General features: G+C 39.1%; 1 long non-coding RNA gene across 4 annotated transcripts in view; it reads left to right on the top strand.

Moving 5' to 3' along the window:
- LOC105673771 (uncharacterized) overlaps nucleotides 1-16,683 on the top strand; it is a 192,051-nt gene that overhangs the window by 49,749 nt on the left and 125,619 nt on the right. For all 4 annotated transcript variants that reach the window (XR_010891488.1, XR_010891485.1, XR_010891486.1 and 1 more), the window contains one exon: nucleotides 1,138-1,222. This is a non-coding gene — a long non-coding RNA (uncharacterized lncRNA). The remainder of the gene's footprint in view (nucleotides 1-1,137; nucleotides 1,223-16,683) is intronic.

The raw sequence follows: 16,683 nt of genomic DNA on the forward strand, positions 1-16,683 counted from the left end.
GGATCCCGGCGTGTACACGATTGTTCGTTAAATTGCGCCGGGATCATCCCGCAGCGAAATAAGGATCTCGGCTCTAAAGCGAATCGGCACACCGAAAGAGGACCTTCTTTATTTGTGCGTCCTGTAATCGGTCGTTTAATTGACCATTACTCGGAAGGGAAAAACATTAACATTTTTAAACACAATTCTTTTCGAAATCTAATATATATTCCAAGTTTTTTCGCCGAAGAAAATCTGACGCAGATCTGTTTGGAGTTAATAATTAAATATATTTTTTTCTAATAAATTGATTATGCATTGGCAACTTTTCCTCTTCTTCGCTGTTTATAATAAATTTAATTTTTATCAGAGAATTCAAGTTTGCATGAAACATTGAAACCAGAATATATTTAGGCAAGAATTAAAAATGATCAAATGGTCCTGTTAACAAATCTTATGTAAAAATATACACATTCGGTTGAACACGTTTCACAAAAAGAAAATGAATAAGTATTGTGTAGGTGATCGGGTTCCATCTAAGAGGCTTCCGGCGGAAATAAGCTTAATTTTGCGGGGGACCCTTGTCGGAGCACATCAGGGAAACTAGGTGGATGCGTATGTGTACGTGTGCGTGACCAGTAGCTGTCCAGCAAAGAATGCTTCTGATTCCCTCTTTCGCCCCTTATGTGCGCGTGTAAATTCCAAATTCGGCTTATCCGAGATTTTTCTTCCTCTACCGCGGCGTTCGCGCGTGTCTGCCCATCGAGAATGCATTGAGGGTATACACCTGCGAGGATAATGCCTCCTTTAACGCGCAACGGTGCGCGAGCGATCCCACGTAACCGTCAGAATTTTTATCCGAGCGATTCTCTTTTGACGCCTTTGTTTGTCGCGGAAGATCCTCAAAGCTCTTCTGTGAACTTCCGAACATTTCACGGATTTTTCATTCTTGCAATTTTTTGCGGGATGCACTATTTCCAAATATGAATATTTCAGACGTGAGACGTGTAGATTCGACTGCCAAATATAAAAGATATTTAATTTTGAATCATATTACAAAAAAAAGATCGTATTTTTCTCGAAAGATTTCATTAAACGTATGGCCAAGTATTTAACGAAGATAATAATGTGCTAAACTCTATTTTTTTTTTTTTTTAGGAAAAAGAAGTGAGAGATTTGCATCAAACAGCGATGTAGCCGTAACAGCCGTAACTCGTCAAATTTTCATGGAATCATCGAAATGGTAAGTCTAACAATATTTATATTATATATAATTTTACAAGATCAAGATAAAGGAATCTTGAAATAGATATTACACATATTACAAATCTACAATATATACATATTGATATAAACTCAAAAATACGCAAACAAAAAGTATGATAAATAAGAATGTCAAAATTTTACTTTATAATTGTATGTAATGTAGGCGAGAATCAACATACAATCTATTTACCAAAGAAAACGAGAAAACTGTTGCCGTGGATAGTCGGGTGGGATAGTTCGTTTTTCTCAAATTAACTGTAGTTCTCGACGAGTAACAGTATTGCGAACTAATCGTAATAGAGAAATGTTTTCATCCGTCGTTCAGATCTGTCTTCTGCCACTCACTTAGTCCGATCGATTTCGCTTGCTCGGTCTCTTTCTTTTTTTTTTTTTTTCGCTGTTTTCTTATTAAGTAATTCCGACTGCTCTCGGATTGCAAGGTTGCAGTAAATTTTCACTTGCTAGCCTTATTAGATATATTATTACATATTGCACCACAAATACGCGAATGTCGAGGAAGTATTCGTGTAGAAATAATGAATAAAACAATTATAAAGTTAACAAATAAGAAAAATTAAAACAAATTTACATCTACAATTATTATATCATAAATTGCAGTAATACAAAAAATTACAGAATAAAAAGGACAAATAGTTTGCAAAATATAAGAAACATAAAGCATTCTGAATAAATATTAGATTAAACAGACTGCTTTTGCGTACTTTCGAAGTACTAAAATTATTTAGATACTGTTAAAATATTGCTTTATTTAGTTTCTTATCCGTTTTAAATACCATGCACAGCACACAATTGTTCGTCGCGCGTAAAATTTTGCCACAACATTTTCGTTAATGAACGAAAATTATTCGATTATTTAATTCCAACTTAATCGATACTAACTTTTTCCGTTGAATTTAATGCTATACGTATTTCATATTGCATGTTATATTTGCATGCAATATATATGTGCCGTATATGTATACTATATTATAAAAGTTTTAAAACACTCTTTTAGAGTGCTTATTTCCAGCGACGATTAACTTTAATCGACGGTTAAAACTCGTCGACAGAATTGCTAACGTGAAGAATGTAATATCGTCATCAAAAGAGAAAGAATTTTAAACTTCTTTCTTTATTGGTGACGGTATTTTATTCATGTTGGCAATTTTGTCGACAAGTTTTAATCGTTGGTTAAAGTTAATCGATGCTGAAAATAGTTACTCTTGCAGAGAATATGATATTATATTTTGAGCAAATTTTTCTTACTTTAATATTAACATCTTATCTCCGACTGCTTATCAGTAGAAGCATTATATCTAATATAAAAAGAGTATTTAGAAATTGCTGAAGGCTAAAAGAGAGCTAAAGAATTTACGTACGTGCTTGGTTTGACAAAAAAGACTAAAATTATGTATATAAATTTAATACGGTAAATATACGAAGTATATTATTGTGATAAATGATTCGAAGCGATGAAGTATAATCCATATCCTCTAAATATCTTGTGGACATTTTACTCTAAAATTTGTTCCGATGAGGACAGAACAAAAAGAATGGATAAAACAATTAAACAATGAAATAATTCAGAGAGTTATGTTATATTGTAAAGCTAGTAGATAAAGCAGACTTTCTCGACGCAGAAAATCGCTTCTTGGCGTGCGAGAAAACACAATGGCGGCGAAACGCGCAAACGCATCGACGCTGTATCTTCGACCCCCTCTCAACCCCGGCAATACCCGTTCGTGGAATTGATAGATGAGAATGCGAGAGGACTGCGAATACAGAATACACCGGTGTAGGCGGGAGGGGATCGGTATTCCCAGCATGCAATGGGCGGCGGGGCTCTCTCTCTCTAAGCTTTTAGCACGGGCAAATAAATCGCGGCTCGCGAGAAGCCGGCATTCGCGGATAAATCCCCGCGTTTTCCGGCGCCCCGTCAACCCCCGCGCTCCTCGCGGTGTCATAACATCTCGTCGCACTGACGTGTGCACGCCGTTTACCTCAAAGGAGAACCCATGAGCATTCGCGCACAGATATCTCTTCGATACAACAATATGTACTTTACAGTGCGACACGTAGGAACTTCGACACGGGGCGAAATTGGACAGAATTTTGCGTAATTGCGTACATTCACATTAACCGCGGTGCGTAATTGCAGAGCATGTTAGAAGGGAATTTTACAATTATATTTTATTTATCAGAAAATGTTGATTATTTTCTAGTATTTTTGTAAAAATTGATTTCTTTTATAGTTTTCGACATGGATTTTTTTAGCATTATCCCAGACAGCACGCATGTCCAAAATCGAGACATAAGACGGCTTTAAAGACGTTATTAAGACGCCTTTTAGACATGGTATCTAAAAGACGTCTTAATGATGTCTTTAAGATGTCTTATGTCCCGATTTTAGACATGTGTGCTGTCTGGGATTATTTTATTGAAAATTGTGCCGTATGTAAGAGTCCTCAAAGTATTCAGAGTCATTTTCTCATTTTGTAATAATTTAATCAAATTTTTCTCAACATTAAACAATTCCGAGATAAAATTTATCAACTTTTTTTATTGATCAAGAGAAATTACGGATCCAACGGATCTTTCAGTGATAATTTTGTGACGTGTTCGATCAGTGTAAGAGTTTTTCTTTACTAATCTATTTTTGAGATAAAATCACATTTTTTCTTTTTCGGCAAAATTTGGTGAATGATAATATCGATGGCTCTGCAACGGACATTTCCTGTCATAATCGTTTTTCTCAAGTAAATACTCGAAAGAAAAAGAGAAAGGGAAAGGAGTCTATTCGCGACCCTCGCATCGACGGCATCAAATTACGATAGCCGGGCGATAGCTCCGTTCTTCGGAATAAAGGCCAAGACAACGTATATCCACGCGCCCGGGCCCTTTCCCGCTCCTCCTAATCTGGAAGATGGCCGGATAACGTCAGTCAATTGGCGATCGACTGACCCCCTTTTCTTTCCTCCCGATCTGCCATTGTGGGAAAATGTACCAAACAATTGTATACCAGACGGCCAGTCTATTGTGTCCTGATAAATGACAGCACAGGTTTCTCGAGATCGGCGTGACTCTCGGTGGCTCGATTTCATTCGAGCACGAAAAGATATTCCGAAGATAATCCGAGAGAAGCTTCTACCGCGCATCTGGTATACAGGGTGAGGCGATAACTATTATTATTTTGAGCACTTTCGAAATTATGAGAGTAGGAGAAATTGTTTAACAATTGCGTGTTTTACGGAAGTCAAATAGTACTAAATGTATTTAATGCAGAACAAAAATGTACTAAGTATCCACGTGAAATTCTTGTTTCCTCTGTAATTAGTTTTAGATGTTATAAAATCACGTTTAAATTGAATTAAAGTTAAATTAAATTATACTCTTTAAATTAAACATTGAATACATTTTTAACAATCGACGTCTGATTTTGTATTTTCAAAGTGCTTTAGTTTGCATTTAATCGCGGCTTAGAAACTATTTTAAAAAAATTATAAGAATTGTTTCACGAGGAACTCTGAGCGAGAAACGGCAGTTTGAGATCCAAAGAGTCCTCGAATGAAATTAACGTTCCCATGGAGCCGGAATACGCCGGCGGATCTCCGCGGATCCTGGTAAATAAGATTACTAGAGTGCGCAGGGGCAAAATCCGGGCGGCGAGCCACAAAGAGCTACAAAGAGCGAAAGAGAAAACTTGCCGGATCGTTGCACGCTTTTCCGCGAGGATCGAGACAGATACGAGATCTACGAGAGAATAACTTCCCCTTTGTGGGACGGCCTTGCCCCTCGTGGACGATTTAAAGTTTGCGCGTACTCGCGTATAGGCTCATACCGGGTGGATCGGAAGTAAAGGCAAAGTTACATTCGTAAATAATTAATGTTGACGCGATGATTCTTTCTCCACGGTATATTTTTTAATTTCTAACACTGTTAACAACGATATTCCAACATTTTTTTCTATTTTACATTCTGTTGTCTACTATTTTACACTCGTGACACGTAAATCGAGTTGCGACATCGGAAACTGAGCGGAACCCTCGATCTCCATTCTTGATACGACTTTCAAACGTGTAGTTACGTCTCACCCTGTGTATAACGTTAAAAGCGACCCGTATACAGGATGGTGGATAATCCGATCGTATTGTTACAAGTATACAAGAGCCGCCCACTATCGCAGCCGTATACATAAATGCGAGGCGTTTCCCGAGCCCGTCTATGGTTTTTCCTTTTTTTTTTACCTCGTTTCTTTTTCATTACTTTGACAGATGCGATTCGATCGCGGTAATCCGTTTATTTCCGGGGGATTTAAGTCGGACCAGATCGCCCGGTAGATTTGCGTCGATGTCGATTCTTACTGCGGGATTGGCAAATATGCGCGTGAATATAGCGAACAAGAGAATTTATTCATCAATGAATTCTAATAGAGCTAGGCAATCTCTGTGTGAATCCAAAAGTCCACCAATCTCTGCATCTGCGGATTTAGATGGTTTTTTAATATTCTGCACAAGGTATTTTACATTATGAATTACGAATTATTTAGTATGTTAGTAGATTATACCGCCCGAAAATTTTCCACTCTTTCTCTTTCTATTGTACTTTGATTTATCTGCATGTTCTTCGCTTATGACATTTCTCGCTTATTCTACTGAGGATGTAATTACCATATATGTCAACAGAGTTGTATACAGAGTGTCCGACAATTGCTGAATTACCTCTCGGGTATAAGTAGAGCGGGTTAAACCGAGTAGAAAAGTCCTCTACCGTTTTGCGATTTTTGCAATAATTAATGAGAAATTAATTTAAAAAGATCGACCAATTTCCGCGAGTCTAAGGGTGCGTTCGGGGAGACGCTATTAGCGCTATTTAGCGCTATCGACTGTTCACGGAGCTAGCTGGTAGTGCTACCAAACGCAATTATGACGTCATTAATGGTAGTGTGATACGTCATAACTGCGCGCTATCAACGCTATTCCTTCCGAGGTAGTGTGTTGGTAGCGTTAGCGTTTGCGAGCTCCGTGAACAGCAATAGCATAGCGTGGTAGCGCGCTTCTGCTAATAAAAATGGAACAAGATCGTAAAAAAGCAATATTAACAGCAGTAGCACTTATAATGCAAGAATTAATAGATTCATCGTCTGAGAGTGATGATGGTGAAGAATGAAAAATTATAGAATAGAGTATAAATGTAAGAAAACATGTACCATGTCTCAGCATTAAAAATTAAAATATCGGCATTTCTCACATTTTCCGTTGAATTATCAGATGAATGTTTGTAACAAAATTAGGTGTTATTATTTCCAACTAGTTTAATATTGGACAAAAGATTTATAATTGGACTGGATCTTTTGTCCAGTATTTAACGAGTTGAAAATAATAACACTTAATTTTATTACAAACATTCATCTAATAATTCAACGGAAAATGTGAGAAATGCCGATATTTTAATTTTTAATGTTGATACATGGTACATGTTTTCTTACATTCATACTCTATTCTATTATTTTTAAATCTTTACCATCATCACTGTTAGACGATGAATCTATTAATTCTTGTATTATAAGTGCTACTGCTGTTAATATTGCTTTTTTACGATCTTGTTCCATTTTTATTAGCAGACGCACGCTACCACGCTATGCTATTGCTGTTCACGGAGCTCGCATTCATTAGCGCTATCTTGGCTCCGTGAACAGAGCTAGTAGCGTTAGCGTTGATAGCGCGGTAGCGAGCTGCCCGAACGCACTCTAAGCGCGCAGCGAGAAGAAACACTGTTACGTGGTCGCTAGGACGCAAGGATCTAGCGTTCAGCACCGCTCGTGTGTTGCCGTTGTCAATTATAGAGCGTTCCTTCCAACGCTTCATCGCGTGCCTAGTAACCAAATAACAGCGGACTGTACCGTCACGGGTTTCTTCACGCTGCGCACTTAAACTCGCGCGAATTGGCCGATATTTTTTTACTAATTCCTCACTAATTATTGCAAAAATCGCAAAATAGTAGAGAACTTTTCTACTCGGTTTAACCCGCTGTACCTACACTCGAGAGGTGATTCAGCAATTATTGGACACCCTGGAGGACACCCTGGAGGACACCCTGGAGGACACCCTATAGGACACCCTATAGGAGTGACTTTTAGATCGGATACACCTTTTTTCGTCTTTCATTTCGTCTTTTGTTATTGGAAAATGAATGGAATAAATAAAATGGGACACAATTGCAGGATTCTATTCATACAAAAGTGAATGAAGGTTTAATTTAAATAATAAATACGTAATGTTATTAATAAACTGAAAAAACATGTACACACAAAGCATTCCAAGCGAAGACGAACAAAATTTCTGAGTTTTTCTAAGAAGGACGATTTCTTAAAACCTATAAATCGCATTTGTCATTTTTTTTATCTCTTTCCCACAACTTCCTTGTTTTTTCTTTTCTTTTTCTTACTTTTTGTAAGACAATCTCTTTAATGTTATTCTACTCACGTATGCTACTCAATGTAACGTGTAAAATACTATGTATTTTTTCTTTTTTTATTTGTGACAAAAACTAGTTCTGCAAAATCAATTTTCGCAGTTCTGCTGATCGAATTGCTTTGTCGAATAATTAAGACTTATTTTTGATGTTGACGGCTATTCTTATCGTATTGCTTCAAAATTTAGCGATGAAAAACGAAAGAAAGTGGAATATGATGAACCAAAATTTATACTTGATGTGCAAATTAATTTATATAATTTTTATTGCTCCATCCCTTTTTCTCTTTCGGTTTTTTTTTTTTTTTAATTTTTGTAGGTTCTTGAATTTTACAAGACATTTTTGAGTCAGGTAACCGACTGTTGTAACCGACTTAATGCACCATTGACTTGCGCGTGCGCGTATCGAATTACTTACGCAGCGGGGAACGTTAACGGCCGATTAGAAATTTTCATACCTTCACGTATGGCTTCGTGCGTGTTTCTTTGCTTTTTCGCATGTGCCTGAAGCTTTTCGGACGTTAAAGGACCTATCGACACAATCTTTTTAGGGTCTCGAGGGCAATTGCGCGACACGTTCGCGAGAGATATAAATCAGAAACGGAAATTTAGATCGAAGCAGCATAAATTCTAGAATTAAAATATTTTAACAATTGCCATTTTTTTCTGAAATTTAAACGAGACTTAAGCTATCATTAACGGAAGATTAAACTCATCTCCTGTAATTTCATCTCATTATCAAGAATTTCCGGAACTAATTCAACCGGAGATGCGAAATTAAATTAAATTTATAAAATTGCAAGATTTATTCGTAATAATTTATGAGATTAAACGTAATTCTTTGCTTCGATATTTCCCGAATATCGTCACGTTGAACTGAAGAAAAATAACACGTCTGCGATTTTCTCTGAAACTTAAGCTGATTAATTGTTTTTCGCGATTTGATACGAAAGAGAGACGGAAATGCGGACAGACTGCTTAAACGTCGCAGCTGCTGTCGCGTGGGAGGACGTGAAGGTAAAACGGCGAAAAAAAAAGAATGCCGAGGGAACCCCGCGCTGCATAGCGCGTCGCGCCGGGTGGAAACATCGATTCGACTCGATTCCGATCTCTATCCGCCGAATCCCGGCTCCCTCGTGAACCTCGCGTTGCTCCCCACTGCCGCTGGTGCGAATGGCAATCGTATCGGGATTCGAGATTCGTGTCGCGGTTTTGCATGACAGTGGACCCCGGGTTGGTTGCTGCCGTGTGAGAGCACGACGTCGAAGTGGCATACGCCGCCGCCAATCGGCCGAATAGACGGTGTCAAATCGCTCGTACCGCGCTAATTTCTCGCTGATTTCGCCACGGGGCTTCCTTGTTCCGTTGTGCCGCCGACGGGAAATCTGATGTTGCTCGTTATATCGCCGCTAAAAGGATCTTCATCGAGTCACGCGAATAATCTGAAGAGCTTTAATTCAATTTATTATTTTTTAAATTTATTGTGAGGTTTTTAAGAGAACGCTAGTTATTTTGCGGTGTATATTTAAAGTTTCGTTCTATTCCTTTTCATCTAATAAGAATTCTTTTGCTGTAATGATTAATAATAATTTAAATAACTGTCTCATTTTTTATAATAATTAAGATTGATAAATTTAAAAAAATTTTGTTAAACAAAAATAGAACTAGTTATAATATTTTTCATAAAACATAAAATTTCTAAATAAAAAATTATGATATGCACAATTGCTAACAACCATAACTTCGAATTAAATCATTTTCGCAAGGCGTATACAAACGTCATCGACGTCATCGGCATCATCGGCGTCCGTTAATGTAACAGCTCGTCCTCTTTTGAAATTCAAAGCGGCCCTGACAATCGAACACTCCTCGTTCGCGAGAAAAATTGGCGCCATTGACAGCGAAACCTACGTCGGTGACGCTTATTATTACCATCCACTATATATTAGGCGCACCCTTTGCATTAACATCCGAATCGGCCGCGGTCCTGGGCGTGATTCCAACCGATTTATTAACCGAGATCGCGATTCTTGCATATTAAGAATTATATGATGCTTCTCCAGTACTGAAAAGTAGAATTAATTTGGAGCAGTAAATCCGATTCTTTTTTAAAATTGTTTTATAATAAATCAGGATTTAGAATTTCTTTTTCTATCACTTCTTTTATTTATCAATTCAGATTTAACGATGCTTAAACTTAATCTGAAACTCAGATCTGAAATTTTCACAACATTACGTGAAACTATTTTCATTATTGCATTTAACTTTGGTAAAACGACGTATATTGATGCAAATTGTTATATTGTTTGGAGAAATTATAGTTTGGAATAAGTTTTACTTGGGAAGGGATAAGTGAAAATGATGAATAGCGAAATGGCGTCGTGTGAACCAGCTTTACCGGGATATCGCCGGCAAAAGCGAGGCGTGGCGACCGTAGCGGCTTTCGATATCGTCGATTTAATTTAATATGCCGCGCGGAGGAGCGTGAGCGATTGGCAGCGCGCTAAGGTAATAAAGCATTATTTATTGGTAGGCGTGTTACGCGGTGCCGAAGGAATCGCGCGATTGACTCGTTAACTCCTGTCGTCTCAATGGCCTCCGGAGGCCAATAATGTTGTCGGGATCCCGGCGATAAAACGGCCTTTTCCGACGCGGCACAGCCAATCTCTGACAGCACCAGCTGCACTTTGAATATGAACGCGTTTCTTTCGACGTAACTGTCGTTAAACGGTATCGTAAATTATACCACAATAATAGAACATTGCGAGCAGTTTGCGAGGAATTAGAACCCGCCTCGAAGGAACCGCTATGCGTGTGAATTTATTCATGATCTTAATTCGTCGTCGAAGCGAATATTTTATACGATTTCATGTTTTCTTGTCACGCATGACGTATTGCATAATTGTTGATAATTGGTCATGTTTCAAATTATATTATATTTATTTAGTAATATGCGATATTTACATACATCTCACAATTCACCACGATTTTAACTTTGATAACAGTTTCTTTCATCAGAAAAGTGGCTCAATTTTTTAAAGAATTGAAGACTTAAAATTTCTTTTATACAAAATCATTTAATTAAGTCAGCTCATCTTTTAAACCAGTGCTCGGAAACCTATCGACTGATTTTTACGCTCGACACCTACTTTCCTTTCCTTACCGTGCTTATTGAAATTGTATTAGGATTATAGTTGTTTTTAAAAAGGATGAATGATTTTTAAGGCACGTGCGTTGAAATTCTTTTCTCTACTTTCTTTTCTTTTCTCCGAAAATAAACCTTTCTTTTTTGTTTAACACAAAAATTATCCAACAAGAGGTCGCTGTACAAAGCGAAAATAATTTTCTTAATCTGCTACAAATCGATAAGAATTGTAACAATCAGAGTTAGAAACAGAGCTACCAGATGGCAGACCGGGCTCATACACATCACTCGAAAATCGCATATATGCAGAGAACTTCATGTGTAATACGTATACGCGATTTTCGAGTATGTACGTATGAGCCCAGTCTGCAGCCTGGCAGCAATGATTACAAATTGTAAACTTTCAAATATTTAGAAACATGTATATGTCAAAAATGATACAAAAGCATCGGCTGATGTGATTTATAAATTTTTTACAAGCCCTAAAAACATGAAAAATAGTTTATTTACTGAAGAATAGCATTTTTGTCGATCTCTCCGGTCTGTTTACAATTTAACAATACTCTCAGTTGTAAAATTTAATCCGTAACGACGTCTCGGCCAATTGTATGCAATTACTTATTGTTATGAACGATTGGCTTTCAAAATATTTAGTGATAACGTTATGTACCGAATTTTCTAGTTCTCTGTAAAAAGAAAGTTCCAGCAGAAAATTAATTCAATATACAATGATTAATCGACTAGAAGTGACTTAGCAGATTTTACTGTTAACGTTGCTAGACTTAAAAATACATTTTAAGGATATAAGAATGTGACTGCGAATGGCTAGATTATTTTCGGGACCAAGTTCACCATTGACTTTAAAATGCGGTCTATTCTTAAAGCATTCTTGATGTACATTTTTATCGCGTCGGAGGGTTTCTGTTGAAAGCGAAAAAGGGACAGAATACTATGGAGGATGCAGGTGCGAGTCGCGGTCGACGCGTCACTTTTTTTATTCCCGCGGAAAGTTTTTCAAGAAGAAGAATCCATCAATGGATATACGGCGCTAATGGTCCGTGACACACTACACACGAGCGTCAATGAAAATTGAAAAAGGGAGATCCCCGGATGAATGGGTGGACAGCTTATTAAAGCTTCTCTCCCTCGGGTGAAGGACCAGCTTCTCGTCCCTTCTCGGGGATGATGGCCCCGATGATGGTAGCGTACACATTTCTGAATGCTCTGTCTGTACGTGTCATCCATATTGTGTGCCACCGAACTTGTTTTACCACCACTCTCTAGGGCAATACTTCAAATTTAAATACGCAACGTTGGCTATAAAGAAAAGAGAAGGATAACATTTTTATAAAGAATTATAAGTGTAATTATTATTCAAAATTATTTTTGGCTGGAAATGGAAAATTAAAGTGCAAGAAATATTTATAGTCGCAGAATTAAATAACACTTTTTATAATATCAATTCTAAATTTAATTATGCAATATTGTTTGTTGGAAAGAAAGAAGGCAGAGATATTTTTTTATGAAAGAATTACAAGTGTTATTGTTGTTAATGAAAAGTTACCTTTAATTGGCGATGGAAATTTGAGGCGCGCAACCGACATTTATGGCGGAATAGAATAACATTTATTTTAACCGCCAGATTTCAAATTTTCACTCCGAAATACACGTATTTGCATTGTGCGGCGCAGTTTTGCAGTCGTGCGGCGCAGTTGCAGCGCGAACTGCGACACCGCGCGCGAAAAACATTGTATCTGCCGCTGATACCGCTGCTGTTTTCGTTACACGCCATTACACTGTTACACGCCACTGAATATTCGGTTTGGCGAACCGAGTAAACAACTCCCAATTTGCTTTTACATTCGATTCTTTCTCGCTAATCGATTTAGCGACTCGCACGCCCGCGAATCCGTTCAATCGCCCTTTGATTTCGGCGGCGAATGCCATTTCACACGCGTACACGCGTGCACGATGAACTGCCAATTTTCAATTCACCGCTGAAATGCAATGATTGTCACGATAAAAGTGCGGGCTTAGACGTTAAAATGAATATTTATGGGCTCTGCGTTGAAATTACGATTATATTCATCGTGACAATAATATCAATGATAATTTAATCATAATTCTATTTTTCCGTAATATTTATCCGACAATTTTTACATTTAGTTATCGAAATATAACATTAGAAATAAAAATGTACAACGCATATAAATTTTGTGTTGTATTTTTATTTAAAAAAAAAAATAAATAAATCTAAGATCTTCACTGTATTACAAAAATTGAAAGAATTTTTAGGATTTTGTTGCAGTAAAATAAAGCATGTTGATGAAGAATAATATATCAAGGTGAGAAACAATTTATTCAAGCAATTTTTCATGACTATAATGCAAAAGCAGCTGGTAAACATAATTATTGAACGGTATTTATCGAAGCATTCTTTTTCGAGCATCCCTCGCGCGATGATGTCTTGGTGATGTTTCTTCGGTTGCGCCGCAAGTACCATGATTGCGAACGAGATCGGCCCTATTCGGCGGCGAGAAATTCGCGTATTGTTCGCGGCGGATTTCCCTCTCCCTCCCACCCTCTTTCTCGAGATGGATTCTCAATTCGCGCGGTAATCGGTGTCGTCGATATACTCCCGTCGAGAGTAAATTAAACGTCGAGCTTAGCCGATTTACGTCAGCATCGTCTTCGAGGAGGACGGCGGGTCGTCGCTGTCGTCCTCTTCTTCCTTGGAGCCCGCGTCGTCTTCTCGGCTTCTCGCATCAATCTCGAATGCAAATTCGCGCCGGAGCCACGAAGAGGACGCCGAACAATCGACGCGGGGCGTCGCGGAGGGAAAATAAATCAAGATATCAAAAGAAACCGGCGCGACGACGACGTCAACGTCGCCGGATATCTTAATCAATGCTATCTCGTAGAATCTCTCGCCGAACCAGCCCGGAATAAAAGTGATCACCGCCCCGATAAAGTGGAATAGGGGCGGTCGGGAAATGCGATGGGTTCGGGGCGGCAGAAGTGCCCGACAAACAGATCTCGCCCGGAAAAACGGATAATTATCCGCCGGTGGTCGAGATGGTCTATTTACATATCCGCGCGCCGATTTTCACAATGACGTCGCGCTCTGCGGGGGATTTAAATTAAAATGTTGTTTGCGCCGATACTTAAATCCGGCGATCCCGTCGCTTTTTGTCTTCCGCGTCTCTCTTTCTCTTTTTCTCTCTCTTTCTCGATCGAGGGGAAAGAAAACCGCGAATGGTAGAAGAATTCTCGGTGCTCAACGACGAAGAATGATTTTTTTGCCTAGCGAAAGCGCGGTGTTTCCTGCGCGAGATAGTAAGTGAATTCGCTCTGAGATGCGAAGCTACGTCAACGAAAGAATTACTCTTTTAATAATGAATATTAAGAGGGCAGTCTGCTTCGAAGCGTTTAAAACTAAGCACTCTTTCTAAGAAGATTAAGTTGGATTTCTATAAATCTTTATATACATATGTTTATCAATTATTTCAGATTATCAAAAATTACTTAAGAAGACAATCAAACACATAATTTTAAAGATACATAATTAATTTTAGAACTCAAATTTGACAATCAAAGTGCATCTCCTATGCATTGACACATTCAATCAAAGTGCGGGGGACGAAATTTGAGTCACAGATTATTGTGATAATTAGTGAGTCTTGCGCTATCTGCGGCTAGCTTGCGGGGCGAGTGTATCGAGGAGCAATTTCGACGCGGGGTGACGTCTTTAAAGTAGTGCTCGAGCATCCCGGGTGACACGTGTGTTCCTGACACTTGTATACTCGTATTCGTACAGGACGAGGAGCAGGCGGCTCGCCCCCGCGACTTTCGACACCCTTATTTCTCTCTCCTGGCTTTACCCCGCTTGTCTCCTTCCCCTGTCTCCTTCGGCGGCGATGCCTTCGACAGATGATCCACTTTTTCGCTCGCCCGTTCGCGCACAATCACGCAAATAGAGTATTAAGCCGCAAGTAGCGTTTTTCTTCTCATAGAAATCGAAGTCTCAAACGCGAGTCTGCTGCGAGAAAAGCACTCGTCGCAACAATGTTTGCGCTTTCGAGAGAGAAATATTACACGATCGAAGAAAGTGAAAGAATGCTGAAAATAGAAATCTGCGCGCGTCGAAAGAAGCTTAAAAGCATAATTTTAAATAATTTTTGGTTATTAAAGATAAACATCTATATCGAATTTCAGAGTTTTTAAAAGCATTAAATCTGGATTCCAGATCATAATATTTTTCTAATTCTTTTTATTATTGCAAGTAAAAATTTAACAAATTTAATTGTTTTTTTTTGCTCAATCAATTTGAAGTAACCAACACGGTGACACGCTGACGAAATCGATGTTTTTTCTCACGCCTATGCGGCGTTTTCGTTGCGATCTTCCCAGACGATTTCGGAAATTGTAATCCGACACTTTGCGCGCGCGCACGCGCACGTAATTCGCCTTCGCCGGTGACAATCCTTTGTCTCGAAATTTATTCGCCAGGTGTCGACGATCCCTAATCGATTATGCAGAAATAATATTTTCCGATAATCGTCGCGGAAATCGTGCGAGGCGCGAGAGAAAGAGAGAAGCGACTCTCTCGTCAGGATCCGTTACGCATCTCTTCAACGAAAAAAAAGAGAAAAAAAGAAAGAAATCGCATTGTCCTGAAGAAACAGGATAACTCGGGAGAGATGAAGGGCGGGCGAGGGTAAAGAGAGGCAAGGAGCCTTCCGCACAGGATATTGTATCCCATAAACGCTCTTATTGTGATCCACGTGTGTTACAAATTCCCTTTCGTGCCCTTTGGCTGGGAATAAACCCTTTCCTTAATTAGCATTGTATGGAATTCCTATTGGCGAATCCTTCTCCGATCTTTCAGTCCTCCCTCTCTCCCGCTACCCTTTTCTACCCCTTTTCTTTTTTTCCTTTCTTTTTCTCTCTCTCTCTTTCTTCGCTCTCTCGCTCACGGAAGTTAAACTCCACGAGACGATCCCGGGGTATCGATATACGTTTATTGGATGTTATTTCAATCGCGGTCCTCAGCAGAAAGTAAATCCTTCCGCTCCCGGATCCAGATTCGGAAAGGGGTTGGAATACTAGAAACGACTTTTCGCGTTTCGAGCCTCCCAAGTGATTGACAGCTTTGACTGTCGTAAAATGTGTATATCGCTGTTTCGTTGCGACGTGCGCGATGCGCGTCTGGGAATTATCACCGAATTATTGGCACGCTCTTGAATATTTATATAATAAATGATTGAATATTTATTATGAATTTTTGATGCTTCTAATACTAGAAACGTGGGATTCATAGATCTCCGCGCTTCGCGCGTTCTGCTAAGGTTCGATGTGGTATTTTGCACAAATAATAGATGTAAAAAATTACACGAATCTAGAAGCTAAAGCCGAGGGGTCCCACGGCGCGTAGAGGCTCGCCGAGCCACGGCGAGCCGAGCCAAATATGACGAATCACGCGCCGTGGGACCGGGGTGATTCGCTATGGCTCGTAGCTCGTAGCTTACATTGGACAATCAACGGAAAGAATTAGCCGCGAGCCACGAGCCGCGAGCCACGAGCCGCGAGCCGCGAGCCACGAATCGCGAGCCACGAGCCGCGAGCAATAGCTCGCCTAGGTTCGTCAGAAGTTCGGCTCGTGGCTCGCTTATGTTCGTTCACAAGTTCGGCTCGTGCATTGCCAAACGAGCTTTAACAAGCCATATAGGCTCCAGCGCGTGGCTCGTCTTGGTCTTAGTTTTCAAAAATCTGTAGTTAGAAAAATGGAAGAAGCGGAAGTAATTGCATGTGCAGCAATGTATA

This window comes from Linepithema humile, chromosome 8, assembly GCF_040581485.1.
Source record: "Linepithema humile isolate Giens D197 chromosome 8, Lhum_UNIL_v1.0, whole genome shotgun sequence".
Classification (NCBI taxonomy): domain Eukaryota; kingdom Metazoa; phylum Arthropoda; class Insecta; order Hymenoptera; family Formicidae; genus Linepithema; species Linepithema humile.